A 16,438-nucleotide genomic window follows, 5' to 3' on the forward strand; every position below is an offset into this window, starting at 1 on the left:
GGGGGCTGCTCTCGCAAAAACCGGCTCCGGCCAAATCGTTGACAGCGTCAACATACCAGCCCGAGAGCTTGGGCCCCGACCGTGCACCCGGGCTACGGCCAGTTCGCATGAGGGAACGACCAGACCAGCCGAAGCGTTACGCAAGGTATTAAGACCTCGAAGGAGTGTAACCACTCCTCCGAGGCCTCGGGGGCTACACCCGGCGGGTGCGCTCGCGCGCACCCACCGGAACGAAATGCAACCGAGAAAGGCTGGTCCCCTTGCAAAAAAGTGCGACAAAAGCCTCCAAGCGAGTGCTAACACTCCCTTCGAGGCTCGGGGGCTACTGTCGGGGACCATAATTAGGGGTACCCTCAAGACGCCTAATTCTCAGCTGGTAACCCCCATCAGCATAAAGCTGCAGAGGCCTGATGGGTACGATTAAGTCAGGGATCAGTCCACACGAGTGACTCGATCACGCTTCACCCGAGCCTAGCCTCGGCCAAGGGCAGCCGACCTTGAGAGACTTCCGTCTCGCCCGAGGCCCCCTTTTTATGGCGGACACATCACCGGCTCGCCCGAGGCTTTGGCTTCGCTCAGAAGCAACCTTGACTAAATCGCCGCACCGACTGACCAAATTGCAGGGGCATTTAACGCAAAGGTGGCCTGACACCTTTATCCTGACACGCGCCCCCGGCAGAGCCGAAGTGACCGCCGTCACTCCACCGCTCCACTGGCCAGTCTGACAGAAGGACAGCGCCGCCTGCGCCACTCCGACTGCAGTGCCACTCGACAGAGTGAGTCTGACAGGCAGTCAGGCCTTGCCAAAGGCGCCACGGCGAACTCCGCCCCGCCCGACCCCAGGGCTCGGACTCGGGCTAAGACCCGGAAGACGGCGAACTCCGCTCCGCCCGACCCCAGGGCTCGGACTCGGGCTAAGACCCGGAAGACGGCGAACTCCGCTCCGCCCGACCCCAGGGCTCGGACTCGGGCTAAGACCCGGAAGACGGCGAACTCCGCTCCGCCCGACCCCAGGGCTCGGACTCGGGCTAAGACCCGGAAGACGGCGAACTCCGCTCCGCCCGACCCCAGGGCTCGGACTCGGGCTAAGACCCGGAAGACGGCGAACTCCGCTCCGCCCGACCCCAGGGCTCGGACTCGGGCTAAGACCCGGAAGACGGCGAACTCCGCTCCGCCCGACCCCAGGGCTCGGACTCGGGCTAAGACCCGGAAGACGACGAAACTCCGCCTCGCCCGACCCCAGGGCTCGGACTCCGCCCTGGCCTCGGCCGAACGACTTCCGCCTCGCCCGACCCCATGGCTCGGGCTCGGCCACGGCAACGGAAGGCAGACTCAACCTCGGCTTCGGAGGAACCCCCACGTCGCCCTGCCTAGGGCACAGACCGCCACGTCAACAGGAAGCGCCATCATCATCCTACCCCGAATCGACTCGGGTCACGGAGAACAAGACCGGCGTCCCATCCGGCCAGCTCCGCCGGAGGGGCAATGATGGCGCTCCACAAGCTCTATGACGACGGCGGCCCCCAGCTCTCTTACGGAAGCAGGACGACGTCAACAGGGACTCGACCGCCCCAACAGCTGTCCCTCCGCCAGGCTCCGCCGCACCTCCAACAGCCACGACATCACGCCAGCAGGGTGCCCAGATCTCTCCGGCTGCCACATTGGCATGTACCTAAGGCGCTAGCTCTCCCTCCGCTAGACACGTAGCACTCTGCTACACCCCCCATTGTACACCTGGATCCTCTCCTTACGACTATAAAAGGGAGGACCAGGGCCTTCTTAGAAAAGGTTGGCCGCGCGGGACCGAGGACGGGACAGGTGCTCTCTTGGGGCCGCTCGCTTCCCTCACCCGCGTGGATGCTTGTAACCCCCCTACTGCAAGCGCACCTGACCTGGGCGCGGGACGAACATGAAGGCCGCGGGACTTCCACCTCTCTCACGCTCGACTCCGGCCACCTCGCCTCTCCCCCCTTCGCGCTCGCCCACGCGCTCGACCCATCTGGGCTGGGGCACGCAGCACACTCACTCGTCGGCTTAGGGACCCCCCTGTCTCGAAACGCCGACACCTTCCGAGGGGCCAGCCTTCGAACCTCTGACCAGTAGTGGGCGCGGAGCCCGAGTGCTCTGAGGCGGCTGTCGAACCCTTCCGAGGGGCCAGCCTTCGAACCTTTGATCAGTAGGAGGGCTCGGGGCCCGCTTCCTTCGCGGAGAAGGATCCCTTTCAGAGTATCCCCTTTCCCGGTCCCTGTAGCAAGAGAGAGAAAGGGGAAGCAAAAAAGGATACGAAATCGAACGTCGTGGCGCACCTTTTTTGACGCGGTCATTATGGCGGAGGTGAAGCGTCGCCTGCTTCACCTGCCAAAGGTGTCGCCTGCCCTGCTGCAGAGTTAATGCGACGGGACGAGTGGTTCGCGGGGCAGCCGTTGTGCATGCGCAAGCCGTTCGAGGAACGGGACACGGGCGTGTCATCTTCACGCCGTGGGAGAGGGCTCTCTCGCTGTTCCAGGAGGGGACGTGAGCCTGCAGATGATTTGACTGCTGCTTCCGTCCACCTGCCGCCTAGGACGGAGGTCGTTGCCGCTGCTGTCGGAGCGGGCAGCGGTGAGCCGCTTGGAGCTCGTCGTCCCGCGGGCCTTCTGGTATGGAGGTTGTTCGTACCCACGGGAACGGAACCGGAGTCCCGTTTGTAATGGCACCTTGAGTGCTGGCGTATGTTCATTGCGGCTGTTGGGGCCTGAACATCTGTGTATTTGGGCGTAAAGCCGTGTTTCTTCCCCATTTCGAGCACCAAGACTCGCCTGTCGGCTAGCTGGACCGCTTAACCAAGTGTGAGTTGCCCTGTGCGGAAGGTGATGAGTGAGGTATCTGTTTCCCAGAGGTGTAGGAGTCCCTCGGCTCGGTCGGCCTTGCCGCTCAAGGCTTCTCTTGCTTAGTGAAGGAACCCTCGGCTGCTCTGCGATGAGCAGAAGCCGGAGGCAGCGGTGTCAGCATGGACAGAGGCGGAGTTGGTTGGAGAAGAAACTTCGTCGGCCCAGGAGTAGGGGACTTCCCAGGCCGAGGAGGCGTTGCAGTGGTGACTAGGACCTGGCCAGGTCGTCCACTGGCAGGACCAACCCTGGAGTCGGGCTGCCGAGGCCATGAGCCGGGCTGGTGTCCTCAGGGGACAGCTGGCTAAGGCTACGGAGCGGCCGGTCCGGCCGTCTGCTTGGGCTAGGTTCCTAGAGAAGACCCTGGCGGCGATGGCCTAGGCGCGGTGCTGACATCTTCCTTTGAGGTGGAGATCCTCCGACCATGTTGCTGTCCGAGGCCGGGTCGGATTCCGCCGAAGGTGGAGTCGATGCCGAGGGTGCTGCTGCTCCCCCTACTGACGTCTGAACCTGCAGGAACAGTTTGTCTGTAGTGTGCGTATGTTTTTTGCGACCGCCGAGGCCAAAACATACCATCGTCGTGTTGTAAAGCTGCGTTTCTTTTCCCCTTGTTTCGAATATCAGGACTTGTTCTTCGGTAACAGAATCGTTTATCCGAGCGAGAGTTACTTATCGCAGAAGGTGATGAGTGAGGTATCCGTATCCCGGAGGCGTAGGAGTCCCTCGGCTCGGTCGGCCTTGCCGCTTACGTGTACTCTTACTCGTCCGTAGGATTCTGTTATCGATATAGTCGAGAAGGCACGAAAAATCATTTCGGCCAAAAAAATTCGAGCGCTAAGACTTGTTCGGACAGTGGAATCGCTTATCCGAGCGTGAGTTACTTATCACAGAAGGTGATGAGTGAGGTATCCGTATCCCGGAGGCGTAGGAGTCCCTCAGCTCGGTCGACCTTGCCTGCTTACGTGTACTCCGTCGTTTTCAGGATCCCACTATCGAAGTAGTCGAAAAGCACGAAAGATGTTCTGGCAGAAAGACTTTTTTCGAGGAAAATTTTGACACAGAGAGGGTCCCCCCCTTCTAGCCCCCGAGGGAGGGTCGGGCTTTGCCGAGGCAAGGCTGACCCTTCCTTGAAGGTTAGACTTTATTTGCATAAGTGAACGAGGTATATGAACGACTTGAAAACATCTTAAGGGTAGAAGCGACGTAGCTGTCAGATGTTCCAAGCGTTGCTGTAGACCTCGCCTTGACTGTTGGCCAGCTTGTATGTTCCGGGCTTCAGAATCTTGGCGATGATGAATGGCCCTTCCCAGGGAGGTGTGAGCTTGTGGCGCCCTTGGGCGTCTTGTCGTAGCCGAAGCACCAAGTCGCCCACCTGGAGGTCTTGGGACTGAACCCCTCGGGCGTGGTAGCGTCGCAGGGACTGCTGATACCGCGCCGAGTGTAGTAAGGCCATGTCTCGAGCCTCTTCCTGCTGGTCCAGTGAGTCTTCTCGGTTTGTCTGGTTGCTTTGGGCGTCGTATGCCCTCGTCCTCGGGGAGCCGTATTATAAGTTTGTGGGCAAGATAGCCTCGGCCCCATAGACTAGAAAAAACGGCGTGAAGCCCGTGGCTCGGCTTGGCGTCATCCTCAGACTCCAGACCACCGAGGGGAGTTCCTTCATCCACCGCCTACCGAACTTGTTGAGGTCGTTGTAGATCCTCGGCTTGAGTCACTGTACAATCATGTCGGATGTGGTGGTCCTCGCAGAAGTCCAGGAACTGTCTGCCGGTGAACTGGGTGCCGTTGTCGGTGATGATGGAGTTCGGGACCCCGAAGCGATGGATGATGTTGGCGAAGAACGCCACCGTCTGTTCGGACCTGATGCTGTTCAGGGGTTGGACCTTGATCCACTTGGAGAATTTGTCGATGGCGACCAGCAGGTGCGTGAAGCCCCCGGGTGCCTTCTGCAAGGACTGACGAGGTCCAGACCCCACACAGCAAACGGCCAGGTGATGGGTATTGTTTGCAAAGCCTGAGCGGGCAGGTGGGTCTGCCTTGCATAGAATTGACACCCTTGGCAGGTGCGTACAATCCTAGTGGCGTCGGCCACCGCGGTTGGCCAGTAGAAACTCTATCGGAAGGCGTTTCCCATGAGGGCTCGAGGTGCTGCGTGGTGACCGCAAGCCTCCGAGTGTATTTCTTGCAATAACTCCTGACCTTCAGCGATGGATATGCATCGTTGAAGGATGCCTGAGGGGCTGTGGTGGTAGAGCTCCTTTCTGTCACCTAGCAAGACGAACGACTTGGCGCGCCGCGCCAGTCGCCGAGCTTCGGCTCTGTCGAGGGGTAGCTCTCCTCGGTGGAGATATTGTAGGTATGGGGTCTACCAGTTTCGATTAGGCATGACCCCATCCCGCTCTTCCTCGACGCGCAGTGCCTCACCCTCGGGGCCGAGGGTGCCTCGGGCGGGGCCGAGGCTGCCTCGGGCTGAGCTGAGGGCGCCTCGGGCTGGGCCGAGGGCACCTCGGGCAGAGCCGAGGCCTTCTCGGGCTCGGGCGTGTCATCGGTCTTGACGGAGGGTTGATGTAGGTCTCGGGAGAAGACGTCCGGAGGGACCGTTGTCCGCCTCGAGGCTATCTTAGCCAGCTCGTCTGCAGTCCCGTTGTATCGTCGAGCGACGTGGTTAAGCTCAAGCCCGTAGAACTTGTCCTCCAGGCGCCGAACCTCGTCGCAGTAGGCTTCCATCTTCGGGTCGCGGCAGTGGGAGTTCTTCATGACTTGGTTGATGACAAGCTGCGAGTCGCCACGAGCGTCAAGGCGCCGGACCCCTAGCTCGATGGCGATGCGCAACCCATTAACCAGAGCCTCATACTGGGCCACGTTGTTGGACGCCGGGAAATGGAGGCGCAGCACGTAGCGGAGGTGCTTCTCGAGGGGTGAGATGAAGAGCAGGCCCGCGCCCGCTCCTGTTTTCATCAGCGACCTGTCGAAAAACATGGTCCAGAGTTCCAATTGGATCGGAGCTGTTGGAAGCTGGGTGTCGACCCATTCAGCCACAAAGTCCGCCAAGACTTGGGACTTGATGGCCTTCCGAGGGGCGAACGAGATTGTATCGCCCATGATCTCCACCGCCCTCTTTGCAATCCTACCCGAGGCCTCTTGGCACTGGATGATCTCCCCCAGGGGGAAGGATGACACCACAGTCACCGGATGAGACTCGAAGTAGTGTCGCAACTTTCACCGTGTCAGAATTACCGCGTACAGCAGCTTCTGAATTTGCAGGTAGCGGATTTTGGTCTTGGACAGTACCTCACTGATGAAGTAGACTGGCCTCTGGATGGGCAATGCGTGCCCTTCTTCTCGTCTCTCGACCATAATCGCGGCGCTGACCACCTGAGTGGTAGCGGCGACGTAGATCAAGAGGGCTTCGCCGGCAGCGGGGGGCACCAGGATGGGCGCGCTTGTAAGGAGCGCCTTCAAGCTCCTGAGGGCTTCCTCGGCCTCGGGGGTCCAAGCAAAGCGCTCGGTCTTCCTTAAGAGACGATACAGGGGCAAGCCTCTTTTGCCGAGGCGCGAGATGAAGTGGCTCAGAGTCGCAAGGCATCCCATGACCCTCTGTACTCCTTTCAAGTCCTTGATAGGCCCCATGTTGGTGATGGCCGCGATTTTCTCCAGGTTGGCCTCGATGCCCCGCTCGGAGACGATGAACCCCAGGAGCATGCCTCAGGGGACTCCGAAGACACACTTCTTGGGATTGAGTTTTACGCCTTTCGCCTTGAGACACTTGAATGTCGTTTCAAGGTCGGAGAGGAGGTCAGAGGCTTTCCTCGTCTTGACTACGATGTCATCGACGTAAGCCTCGACCGTTCGACCAATGTGCTCCCCGAACACGTGGTTCATGCACCTTTGGTATGTCGGACCCGCATTCCTCAAACCGAATGGCATAGTAATGTAGCAGTACATGCCAAAGGGTGTGATGAAAGAAGTCGTGAGCTGGTCGGACTATTTCATCCTGATTTGGTGATACCCTGAGTAGGCATCGAGGAACGACAGGGTTTCGCACCCAGCAGTGGAATCCATGATTTGATCGATGCGAGGCAGAGGGTAGGGAACCTTTGGACATGCTTTGTTTAGACCAGTGTAGTCTACACACATCCGCCATTTCCCACCTTTGTTTTTCACAAGCACAGGGTTGGCTAGCCATTCGGGATAGAATACCTCTTTGATGAACCCTGCAGCCATCAGCTTGTGGATCTCCTCGCCTATGGCTCTGTGCTTTTCTTCGTCGAATCAGCGCAGAGGTTGCTTCACGGGTCGGGCTCCAGCTCGGATATCCAGTGAGTGCTCGGCGACATCCCTCGGTATGTCAGGCATGTCCGAGGGTCTCCACACAAAACCTCGGCATTTGTATGGAGAAAGTCGACGAGCACTGCTTCCTATTTGGGGTCGAGCTCGGAGCCGATCCGGATCTGCTTGGAGGTGTCATTGCTGGGGTCGAGAGGGACGGACTTAACCACCTCTGCTGGTTCGAAGTTGCCGGCGTGGCACTTCGCATCTGGCGCCTCCTTGGGGAGGCTCTCCATGTCAGCGATGAGGGCCTCGGATTCGGCGAGGGCCTCGGCATACTCCACGCACTCCACGTCGTGTTCGTACGCGTGTCGGTACGTGGGGCCGACGGTGATGACCCCGTTGGGGCCCAGCATCTTGAGATTGAGGTAGGTGTAGTTGGGGATGGCCATGAACTTGGCATAGCATGGTCTCCCCAGCACTGCGTGGTAGGTTCCTCAGAACCCAACCACCTCGAACGTGAGGGTTTCCTTTCAGAAGTTGGAGGGAGTCCCGAAGCAGACGGGCAGATCGAGTTGTCCAAGGGGCTGGACATGCTTCCCAGGAATGATCCCGTGAAAGGGCGCCGCACCGGCCCGGATCGAGGACAGATCAATCTGCAAGAGCCCGAGGGTCTCGGCGTAGATGATGTTGAGGCTGTTGCCTCCGTCCATGAGGACCTTGGTAAGCCTGACGTTGCCGATGACGGGATCAACAACGAGCGGGTACTTCCCCGGGCTCGGCACGCGGTCGGGGTGGTCGCCTTGGTCGAAGGTGATGGGCTTGTCAGACCAGTCTAGGTAGACTGGCGCTGCCACCTTCACCGAGCAGACCTCCCTGCGCTCTTGCTTGCGGTGCCGAGCTGAGGCGTTCGCCACTTGCCCACCGTAGATCATGAAGCAGTCATGGACCTCGGGGAACTCCTCTGCCTTGTGGGCTTCCTTCTTGTCGTTGTCGGGGGCTCTGCCATCTTCCGCCGGGGGCCCGGCCTTGTGGAAGTAGCGCCGAAGCATGACGCACTCCTCAAGGGTGTGCTTGACGGGACCCTGATGATAGGGGCACGACTCCTTGAGCATCTTGTCGAACAAGTTGGTGCCTCCGGGAGGCTTTCGAGGGTTCTTGTGCTCGGCGGGGGCGACAAGGTCTGCGTCGGCGGCGTCGCGTTTCGCTTGTGACTTCTTCTTGCCCTTCTTCTTTGCGCCGCGCTGAGCGGACGCCTCAGGGACGTCATCCGGCTGGCGCTCCTGAGGCTGCTTGTCCTTCTGGAAGATGGCCTCGACCGCCTCCTGGCCAGAGGCGAACTTGGTGGCGATGTCCATCAGCTCGCTCGCCCTGGTGGGAGTCTTGCGACCCCGCTTGCTCACCAGGTCGCGGCAAGTGGTGCCGGCGAGGAACACGCTGATGACATCTGAGTCGGTGATGTTGGGCAGCTCGGTGCGCTGCTTCGAGAATCGCCGGATGTAGTCCCGCAGGGATTCTCCCGGCTGCTGGCGGCAGCTTTGGAGATCCCAGGAGTTCCCAGGGTGCACGTATGTGCCCTAGAAGTTGCCGGCGAAGGCTTTGACCAGGTCGTCCCAGTTGGAGATCTGCGCAGGAGGCAGATGCTTCAGCCAGGCTCGGGCGGCGTCGGAGAGGAATAGGGGGAGGTTGCGGATGATGAGGTTGTCATCGTCCGTTCCACCCAGCTGGCAGGCCAGCCGGTAGTCCGCGAGCCACAGTTCTAGCCTTGTCTCCCTCGAGTACTTGGTGATGGTAGTCGGGGCCCGAAACCGGGTCGGGAACGGTGCCCGTCGTATGGCCCGGCTGAAAGCTTGCGGACCGGGTGGTTCGGGCGAAGGGCTCCGATCCTCCTCACTGTCGTAGCGTCCCCCACGCCTGGGGTGGTAGCCTCGGTGCACCTTCTCGTCGAGGTGGGCTCGACGGTCGCGGCGATGGTGCTCGTTGCCGAGGCGGCCCGGGGCCACAGGCGCTGTGTCCCGCGTGCGCCTGGTGTGGACCGAGGCTTCCCACATAAATCGGGAAGTCGTGGCACGATGCTCTGGGGGGTATCACTGCCTTCGAGAGGCAGAGCTTTCGGCCCGTCGGACCGCGGCATCCTCCAGGAGATTCTTGAGTTCTCCCTGGATACGCCGTCCCTCGGTGGTGGATGGTTCCGGCATCGCTCGGAGTAGTATTGCTGCTGCAGCCAGGTTCTGGCCGACCCCACTAGAAGCCGGGGGCAGCCTTGCCCTGGCATCGTCGGTGATGCGGTGCTGGACGTCCTGGGTCAGATGACGCGCTTCTCCGGCCGGTGCTCGGCCTGCCCGCTCCTGCCCGATGTTCTGCCGGAGCTGCACAAGTTGTCCTGCTTCCTCGTCGAGCCTGGCCTGCATCTCGTGGATTTGCTCGAGCTGTGTGTCCTGACCCCCCGCAGGGACTGGGACCACAGCTAGCTCCTGAAGGATGTCAACGTGAGGCGCATGCCTAGGGGGATCGCCGTCCTCCGGCATACCAAGGTGGTTGCCTTCGTCGAGACCCCGTAGATCGATGTGGAAACATTCACGGCTTGGGCCACAGTCCTCGTCGCCGAGGCTGTGGCTATCATCAGAGCAATTGGAGAGGCAGTAGTCACATGCAGTCATGAAGTCCCGCATGGCACTGGGGTTATCGAGCCCAGAGAAATCCCAACCAGAGTCGGGCTCGTCGTCTTCCTCGGAACCCAGGGGCCCATAGGTCGAGACGGCCGTCAATCGGTCCCAGGTTGACCACATATGGTACCCCGAAAGGTTTGGATATGCCTTTATGAAAGCGTCCACCGAAGCGGGGTTGCCTGGTGGGTCGAAGGTGAATCTAAAAGGCACAGGATGGGAAACGGACGGTACCTCTTGATCGACGGATGGTGACGAAGTCGTGTCAGGGACGGACTACACCGTTATCTCAGGTACGAGGCTAACGCCCAGCAAGTCCTTCGCGAGCATGCTGGCATCGTTCGTCTGCTTGGGGTTGGCGTGTTGCGGGGAAACGACGCTTGTCTTCGTCTCAGATGCGAGGTCAACGCACGACGTGTCCCCCGCTGGGGCGCCGGCGTCGTCGACTCGCTCGACAACCAACGAGGCACTGCCTCCTGCTTGGCCATGATTGCCCCACCTCCTTCCCCGTCGATGGGGGAAGGTGACGGGACAAACTCGAATGCTGTTCTTCCGCCACGCGAGGAAGACGTCATCGATTCCACTGCCGGCGGGCGGGCTGACGACCGCCATTGTCGTTGTCGCGCGGCGGAGGAAGGAGTATCATGCCGTAGCTGCCGTCTAGGGACATGAACTCGAGACTCCCGAAACGGAGCTTCGTCCCGGGTTGGAGAGGTTGCTGGAGACTCCCCATCTGGAGCTTGACGGGAAGCTGTTCGTCGACACGCAGCAGGCCCCTACCTGGCGCGCCAACTGTCGGCGTTTCGACCCCGGGGGGTCCCTAGACCGACGAGTAAATTGTCGCTGCATGTCCCAGCCCAGATGGGTCATCGCGAGATGGAGACACAAGGGGGGGGGAAACAGTAAGGGGAATCCGCGACCTCGTGTTGTCCTGCGCCCAGGGCGGATGCGCTTGCAGTAGGGGGTTACAAGCGTTCGCGAGGGAGAGAGAGAGGGCGTGAGACTGCGCGTCAGCCCGTTCTCCCGCGCGGCCACCTTTTCGTACGAGGGCCCTGGACCTTCCTTTTATAGACGTAAGGAGAGGGTCCAGGTGTACAACGGGGGGTGTAGCAGTGTGCTAACGTGTCTAGCAGAGAGGAGCCAGAGCCCCATGTACATGCCGACGTGGTTGTCGGAGAGGTGTTGGAGCCCTGTTCATGTGGCGTCATGGCCGTCGGAGGAGCGCTTGAGCCCTATAGAAGCACAGCTGTCGGGGCTGTCAGATCCTTGCTAACGTATCCTTGCTTCCATAGGGGGCTGAGAACCACCATCGTCATGGAGCACACGGGGTGCCATCATTACTTGTTTTACCGCGGCGAGCCGGATGGGACGCCGGTCTTGTTCCCCGTAGCCTGGGCTAGCTAGAGGTAGGGTAATGATGGCCCCCCTTATGGTGTGGTCGATCCGAGCCCAAGGTCGGGCGATGTGGTGATTCCTCCAAGGTCGAGGCTGAGTCCGAGCCCTGGGGTCGGGCGAGGCGGAGACCGTCGTCTGAGGTCGAGGTTGAGTCCGAGCCCTGGGTTCGGGCGAGGCGGAGACCGTCGTCCGAGGTCGAGGTTGAGTCCGAGCCCTGGGGTTGGGCGAGGTGGAGACCATCGTCCGAGGTCGAGGTTGAGTCCGAGCCCTGGGGTCGGGCGAGGCGGAGACCGTCGTCCGAGGTCGAGGTTGAGTCCGAGCCCTGGGGTCGGGCGAGGCGGAGACCGTTGTCCGAGGTCGAGGTGGAGTCCGAGCCCTAGGGTTGGGCGAGGCGGAGACCGTCTTCCGGAGTCGAGGTGGAGTCCGAGCCCTGGGGTCGGGCGAGGCGGAGACCATCTTCCGGAATCGAGGTGGAGTCCGAGCCCTGGGGTCGGGCGAGGCGGAGACCGTCGTCCGAGGTCGAGGTGGAGTCTGAGCCCTGGGGTCGGGCGAGGCGGAGACCGTCTTCCAGAGTCGAGGTGGAGTCCGAGCCCTGGGGTCGGGCGAGGCGGAGACCGTCTTCCAGAGTCGAGGTGGAGTCTGAGCCCTGGGGTCGAGCGAGGCGGAGACCGTCTTCTGGAGTCGAGGTGGAGTCCGAGCCCTAGGGTCGGGCGAGGCGGAGACTGTCTTTCGGAGTCGAGGTGGAGTCCGAGCCCTAGGGTCGGGCGAGGCGGAGATTCCTATGGCACCCGAGGCTGTACTTGGCTGCTGTCAGCCTCACCCTGGCGGGTGGCACAGCAGTCGGAGCAGCGCAGGCGGCGCTGTTTTCCTGTCAGGTCAGTCAGTGGAGGGGCGAAGTGACTGCGGTCACTTCGACCTTGTCGACTGGAAAGTGCGCGTCAGGATAAGGTGTTAGGTGATCCTTGCATTGAATGCTCCTGCGATCCGGTCGGCTGGCGAGGCGATCTGGCCAAGGTTGCTTCTCCGTGAAGCCTGCCCGAGCTGGGCCTTTGGCGAGTCGAAGGTGCGCCCGTTGCTTGAGGAGACCCTTGGGCGAGGCATGAATCTGCCTTGGTCTACCATTCCTGCCCGAGGCTAGGCTCGGGTGAGGCAAGATCGTGTCCCTTGAGCAGATGCATCCTTGACCGGAATTGCGCCCATCAGGCCTTTGCAGCTTTGTGCTGATGGGGGTTACCAGCTGAGATTAGGAGTCTTGGGGTACCCCTAATTACGGTCCCCGACAGAATTATAGAATGGATAGGACAAAGATAGGTCAAGGGACACTTGCCTTCACCAATCGACTGCTGCTCAGGATCTTCACCTTCAACTCCTTCGGACTCCACCAACTGACCTTTATCTATACGAGTTCAGACATACATTCCACACATTTAATACAAAAGATCAGTACACCATACAATGGAATGCAATAATTAAACACACGTTCAACGCAGGGCTCGCAATCACGACTAAGCGAGAAAGAGAAAATAGCGGTCGAGTCTACAGCTGGGAAGCGATCATGTTACACAATTATAAATTAAACTACTCATTTAAACAGAAGGGTATTAATTTGGTCATTGCGTTTCGCATAAAGTAAGGTCATGTTCCATATTTAATTATTATAAGTAGATAAAGGTGAATCAAAGGAAATGGTCGCACGGCGAGACGCGCGACGCAGCATTCAAATTGAATTAAGAAATAAACGACTTGTCGCGCGACGGGGCGCGCAACGAGACTCCTGCATTACTTTTATAAACAGACATTAAGCGTCGCGCGACGAAACACACGACGACTTACGTCAACTGAACTGAATTTAAAACGAATCGTCGCGCGACGAAGCGCGCGGCACTGCACCTTAATAAATACGAATTTAAAATGAATCGTCACGCGACGAAGCGCGCGACGCAGCACATTAATAAACACAAATTTAAATTGAATCGTCGCGCGACAAAGCGCGCGACTCAACACGCTCATTAAACTAAATTTGAAACTAACTAATCCGTGGGTCGGACGCCGCACAACGGGGCTAGGACGGCCGCACGCGGGGGGGCCGGGGCCGCGCGCCCGCGCCGGGGGGCCGAGCCGCCGAGGCCGCGCCACCGGGGAACCGGGTCACCGGGGTCGCGCCCGCGCCGAGGCCGCGCCCGTAGGGAGCGCGCGCAGGGAGGGAAAAACGGGGGGCGCAGGGGAGAAGAAAGAGGGAGGGGAAGAGAAGAGAGAGAGATGAGGGGAGGGAGCTCACCTCGGGGTCCAAATTCCGGTGATTGCCGTCTCCAAACCCTAGGGCACCACGGGGAGAGAGAGGTGGGAGAGGGAGAGGGAGGTTGCTGCGCGGGAAATCCAAATGAGAGAGGGAGAGGAGGAGGGGGCGCACATGGGGAGGGGGGTGGGGCGCTGGGGGCGCGCGGGCCGGACTGGGCCGAACCGAGCCGGGCTGGGTCACACCGCGGGTCGAAACCTCGCGGCACGCACAACCACAGATTGGAAGATCGATTCGCGAACCGAAGTCCGAAATGGGGCGAGACAAACACACAACTAAACACGGCATCAGACAAAGAAATGTGCTTCGGCATGATGCAACACTCATGTCAAGTTAGGTTTTGTTTATACATGACATGGACACCCGTCACGATATTGCTTTGAAATTGGGGAGAAGGAGCGAAACGGGAAAGGAAAGAGAGTAACGCCTGAATTTGGTGAGTAAAAAGAAGAAAAAATTCTACCCCCAAATTCAGGGTGTTACAAACCTATCCCCCTTAAAAGAATCTCGCCCTCGAGATTCAGGGTTGGCCAGCAAAGAGTTCAGGGTACTTGGCCATCAGATCATCTTCACGCTCCCAGGTTGCTTCCTCCTCAGAGTGGTGACTCCATCTGACTTTGCACATTCTGATTGTCTTCCTCCGGGTGACTCTGTCTGCCATCTCAAGAATCTGCGCTGGCTTCTCTATATAGGTCAAGCCCTCCTGGACCTCAAGACCTTCCACTGGCAACTGCTCTTCTGGCACACGCAAACATTTCTTCAACTAAGACACATGAAAGACATCATGCACTGCGGACAAACCTTCTGGTAAACTGAGCTGATAAGCCACTTCTCCACGCCTTGCGAGAATCTGATACGGACCGACATAGCGAGGCGCTAGCTTGCCTTTGACTCCGAATCTTCTGACTCCTCTGATCGGTGACACTTTCAGATAGACAAAATCTCCAACTTCAAAACTCAGCTCTCTCCTTCTTGTGTCTGCATTGCTTCGCTGCCTTGATTGCGCTATCCTCAGGTTCTCCCGAACCATCTTGATGTTCTCTTCAGCTTCAAGCAGAATGTCTGGCCCGAACACTTGCTTTTCTCCAGGCTGATCCCATTGCAATGGAGTTCTACAACTCCTCCCATAAAGCGCCTGAAATGGTGACATCTTCAAGCTGGCCTAATAACTGTTGTTATAGGAGAACTCTGCATAAGACAACCTCTTGTCCCATCTGGACTGATCTTGCAACGCACAGGCTCTCAACATGTCTTCAAGGATTTGATTGGTTCTTTCGGTCTGACCATCTGTCTACGGATGATAAGCTGAACTGAAATTCAGATGTGTGCCCAAGGCTTCATGCAACTACTGCCAGAAATGAGAGGTGAACCGCGTTCCTCTGTCTGACACTACTTCTTTGGCACACCATGAAGACAAACGATCCGAGACATGTACAACTCTGCCAATACTGCACTGCTGTAGTTGGTCTTAACTGGTATGAAGTGGGCCGACTTGGTCAAGCAATCCACCACTACCCAAATGGAATCGTAGCCAGCTCGGGTGCGAGGCAATCCGACTATGAAATCCAAACCGATTTCATCCCATTTCCACTGAGGGATCTGCAACGGTTGCAACAATCCAGCTGTCCTTTGATGCTCTGTCTTGATCCTTCGACAACTATCACACATAGCCACATGCTCCGCGACTTCCCTCTTCATTCTGTACCACCAGAATTTCTTCTTTAGATCTTGATACATATTCTCACTTCCAGGGTGAATCGAATAAGCTGTCTCATGAGCTTCCTTGAGGATCAACTCCCGAATAGACTGAACATTGGGAACACACAAGCGGTCTTTGAACCATATCACACCTTCTGCATCTTCCCACAAATCTTTACCTCTGCCTTCTAGAATCAGTCGCCAGATTTCACTCATCTTCTCATCATTCCTCTGTGCTTCTTTGATTTCCCGCTCTAAGGTGGGTTCTAATTCAACTGTGACTCCTCGCATGTTGTTCAGAAATCCGAGACTCAACCTGTCAAACTCTTTGGCCAACTCATAAGGCATCGGACGAGCGACCATCAGATTGACTTGACTCTTCCTGCTCAAAGCATCTGCCACTACGTTCGCTTTGCCTGGATGGTAATGAATCTCCAGTTCATAATCCTTGATCAACTCTAACCATCTTCGTTGCCTCATATTCAGCTCTGACTAAGTGAATATGTACTTCAGACTCTTGTGGTCTGTGTAAACATCACATTTTTGCCCATACAGATAGTGTCTCGATGTCTTCAGTGCGTGAACCACTGCTGCCAACTCTAGGTCATGGATTGGGTAATTCTGCTCATGAACCTTCAGCTGTCGGGACAAGTAGGCCACAACTCTTCCCTCCTGCATCAACACACATCCCAAGCCAGTGTAACAAGCATCGCAATACACCGAGAAGGGCTTGTGCACATCAGGCAAGACTAAGACAGGCGCTGTAGTCAACTTCTCTTTCAGCGCTTCAAAGGCCTCTTGACATTTCTGGGTCCACTTGAACTCAACTTTGTTGCCTAGCAAAGTCGTCATTGGTTTCGCAATCTTCGAGAACCCTTCAATGAATCGCCGATAATATCCGGCCATTCCAATGAAGCTCTTGATTCCTCGAGCATTTGTCGGCGCTTTCCAGTTTAGAACGTCTGACACTTTCTTTAGATCCACAGCCAATCCTTCTTTGTTTATTATGTGACCCAAGAACAGGACTTCACTGATCCAGAACTCACACTTGCTCAACTTTGCATACAGCTGGTGCTCTCGCAATCTCTGCAAAACCATCCTCAAATGATCTGCATGCTCTGCTTCGTTTTGAGAATATATCAGAATGTCATCAATAAATACCACCACAAACTTGTCAAGATAATCCATGAATACACTGTTCATCAGATTCATGAAGAAGGCTGGCGCATTCGTTAGACCGAAAGACATCA

The sequence above is a fragment of the Zea mays genome, chromosome 1 (genome assembly GCF_902167145.1).
Source record: "Zea mays cultivar B73 chromosome 1, Zm-B73-REFERENCE-NAM-5.0, whole genome shotgun sequence".
Classification (NCBI taxonomy): domain Eukaryota; kingdom Viridiplantae; phylum Streptophyta; class Magnoliopsida; order Poales; family Poaceae; genus Zea; species Zea mays.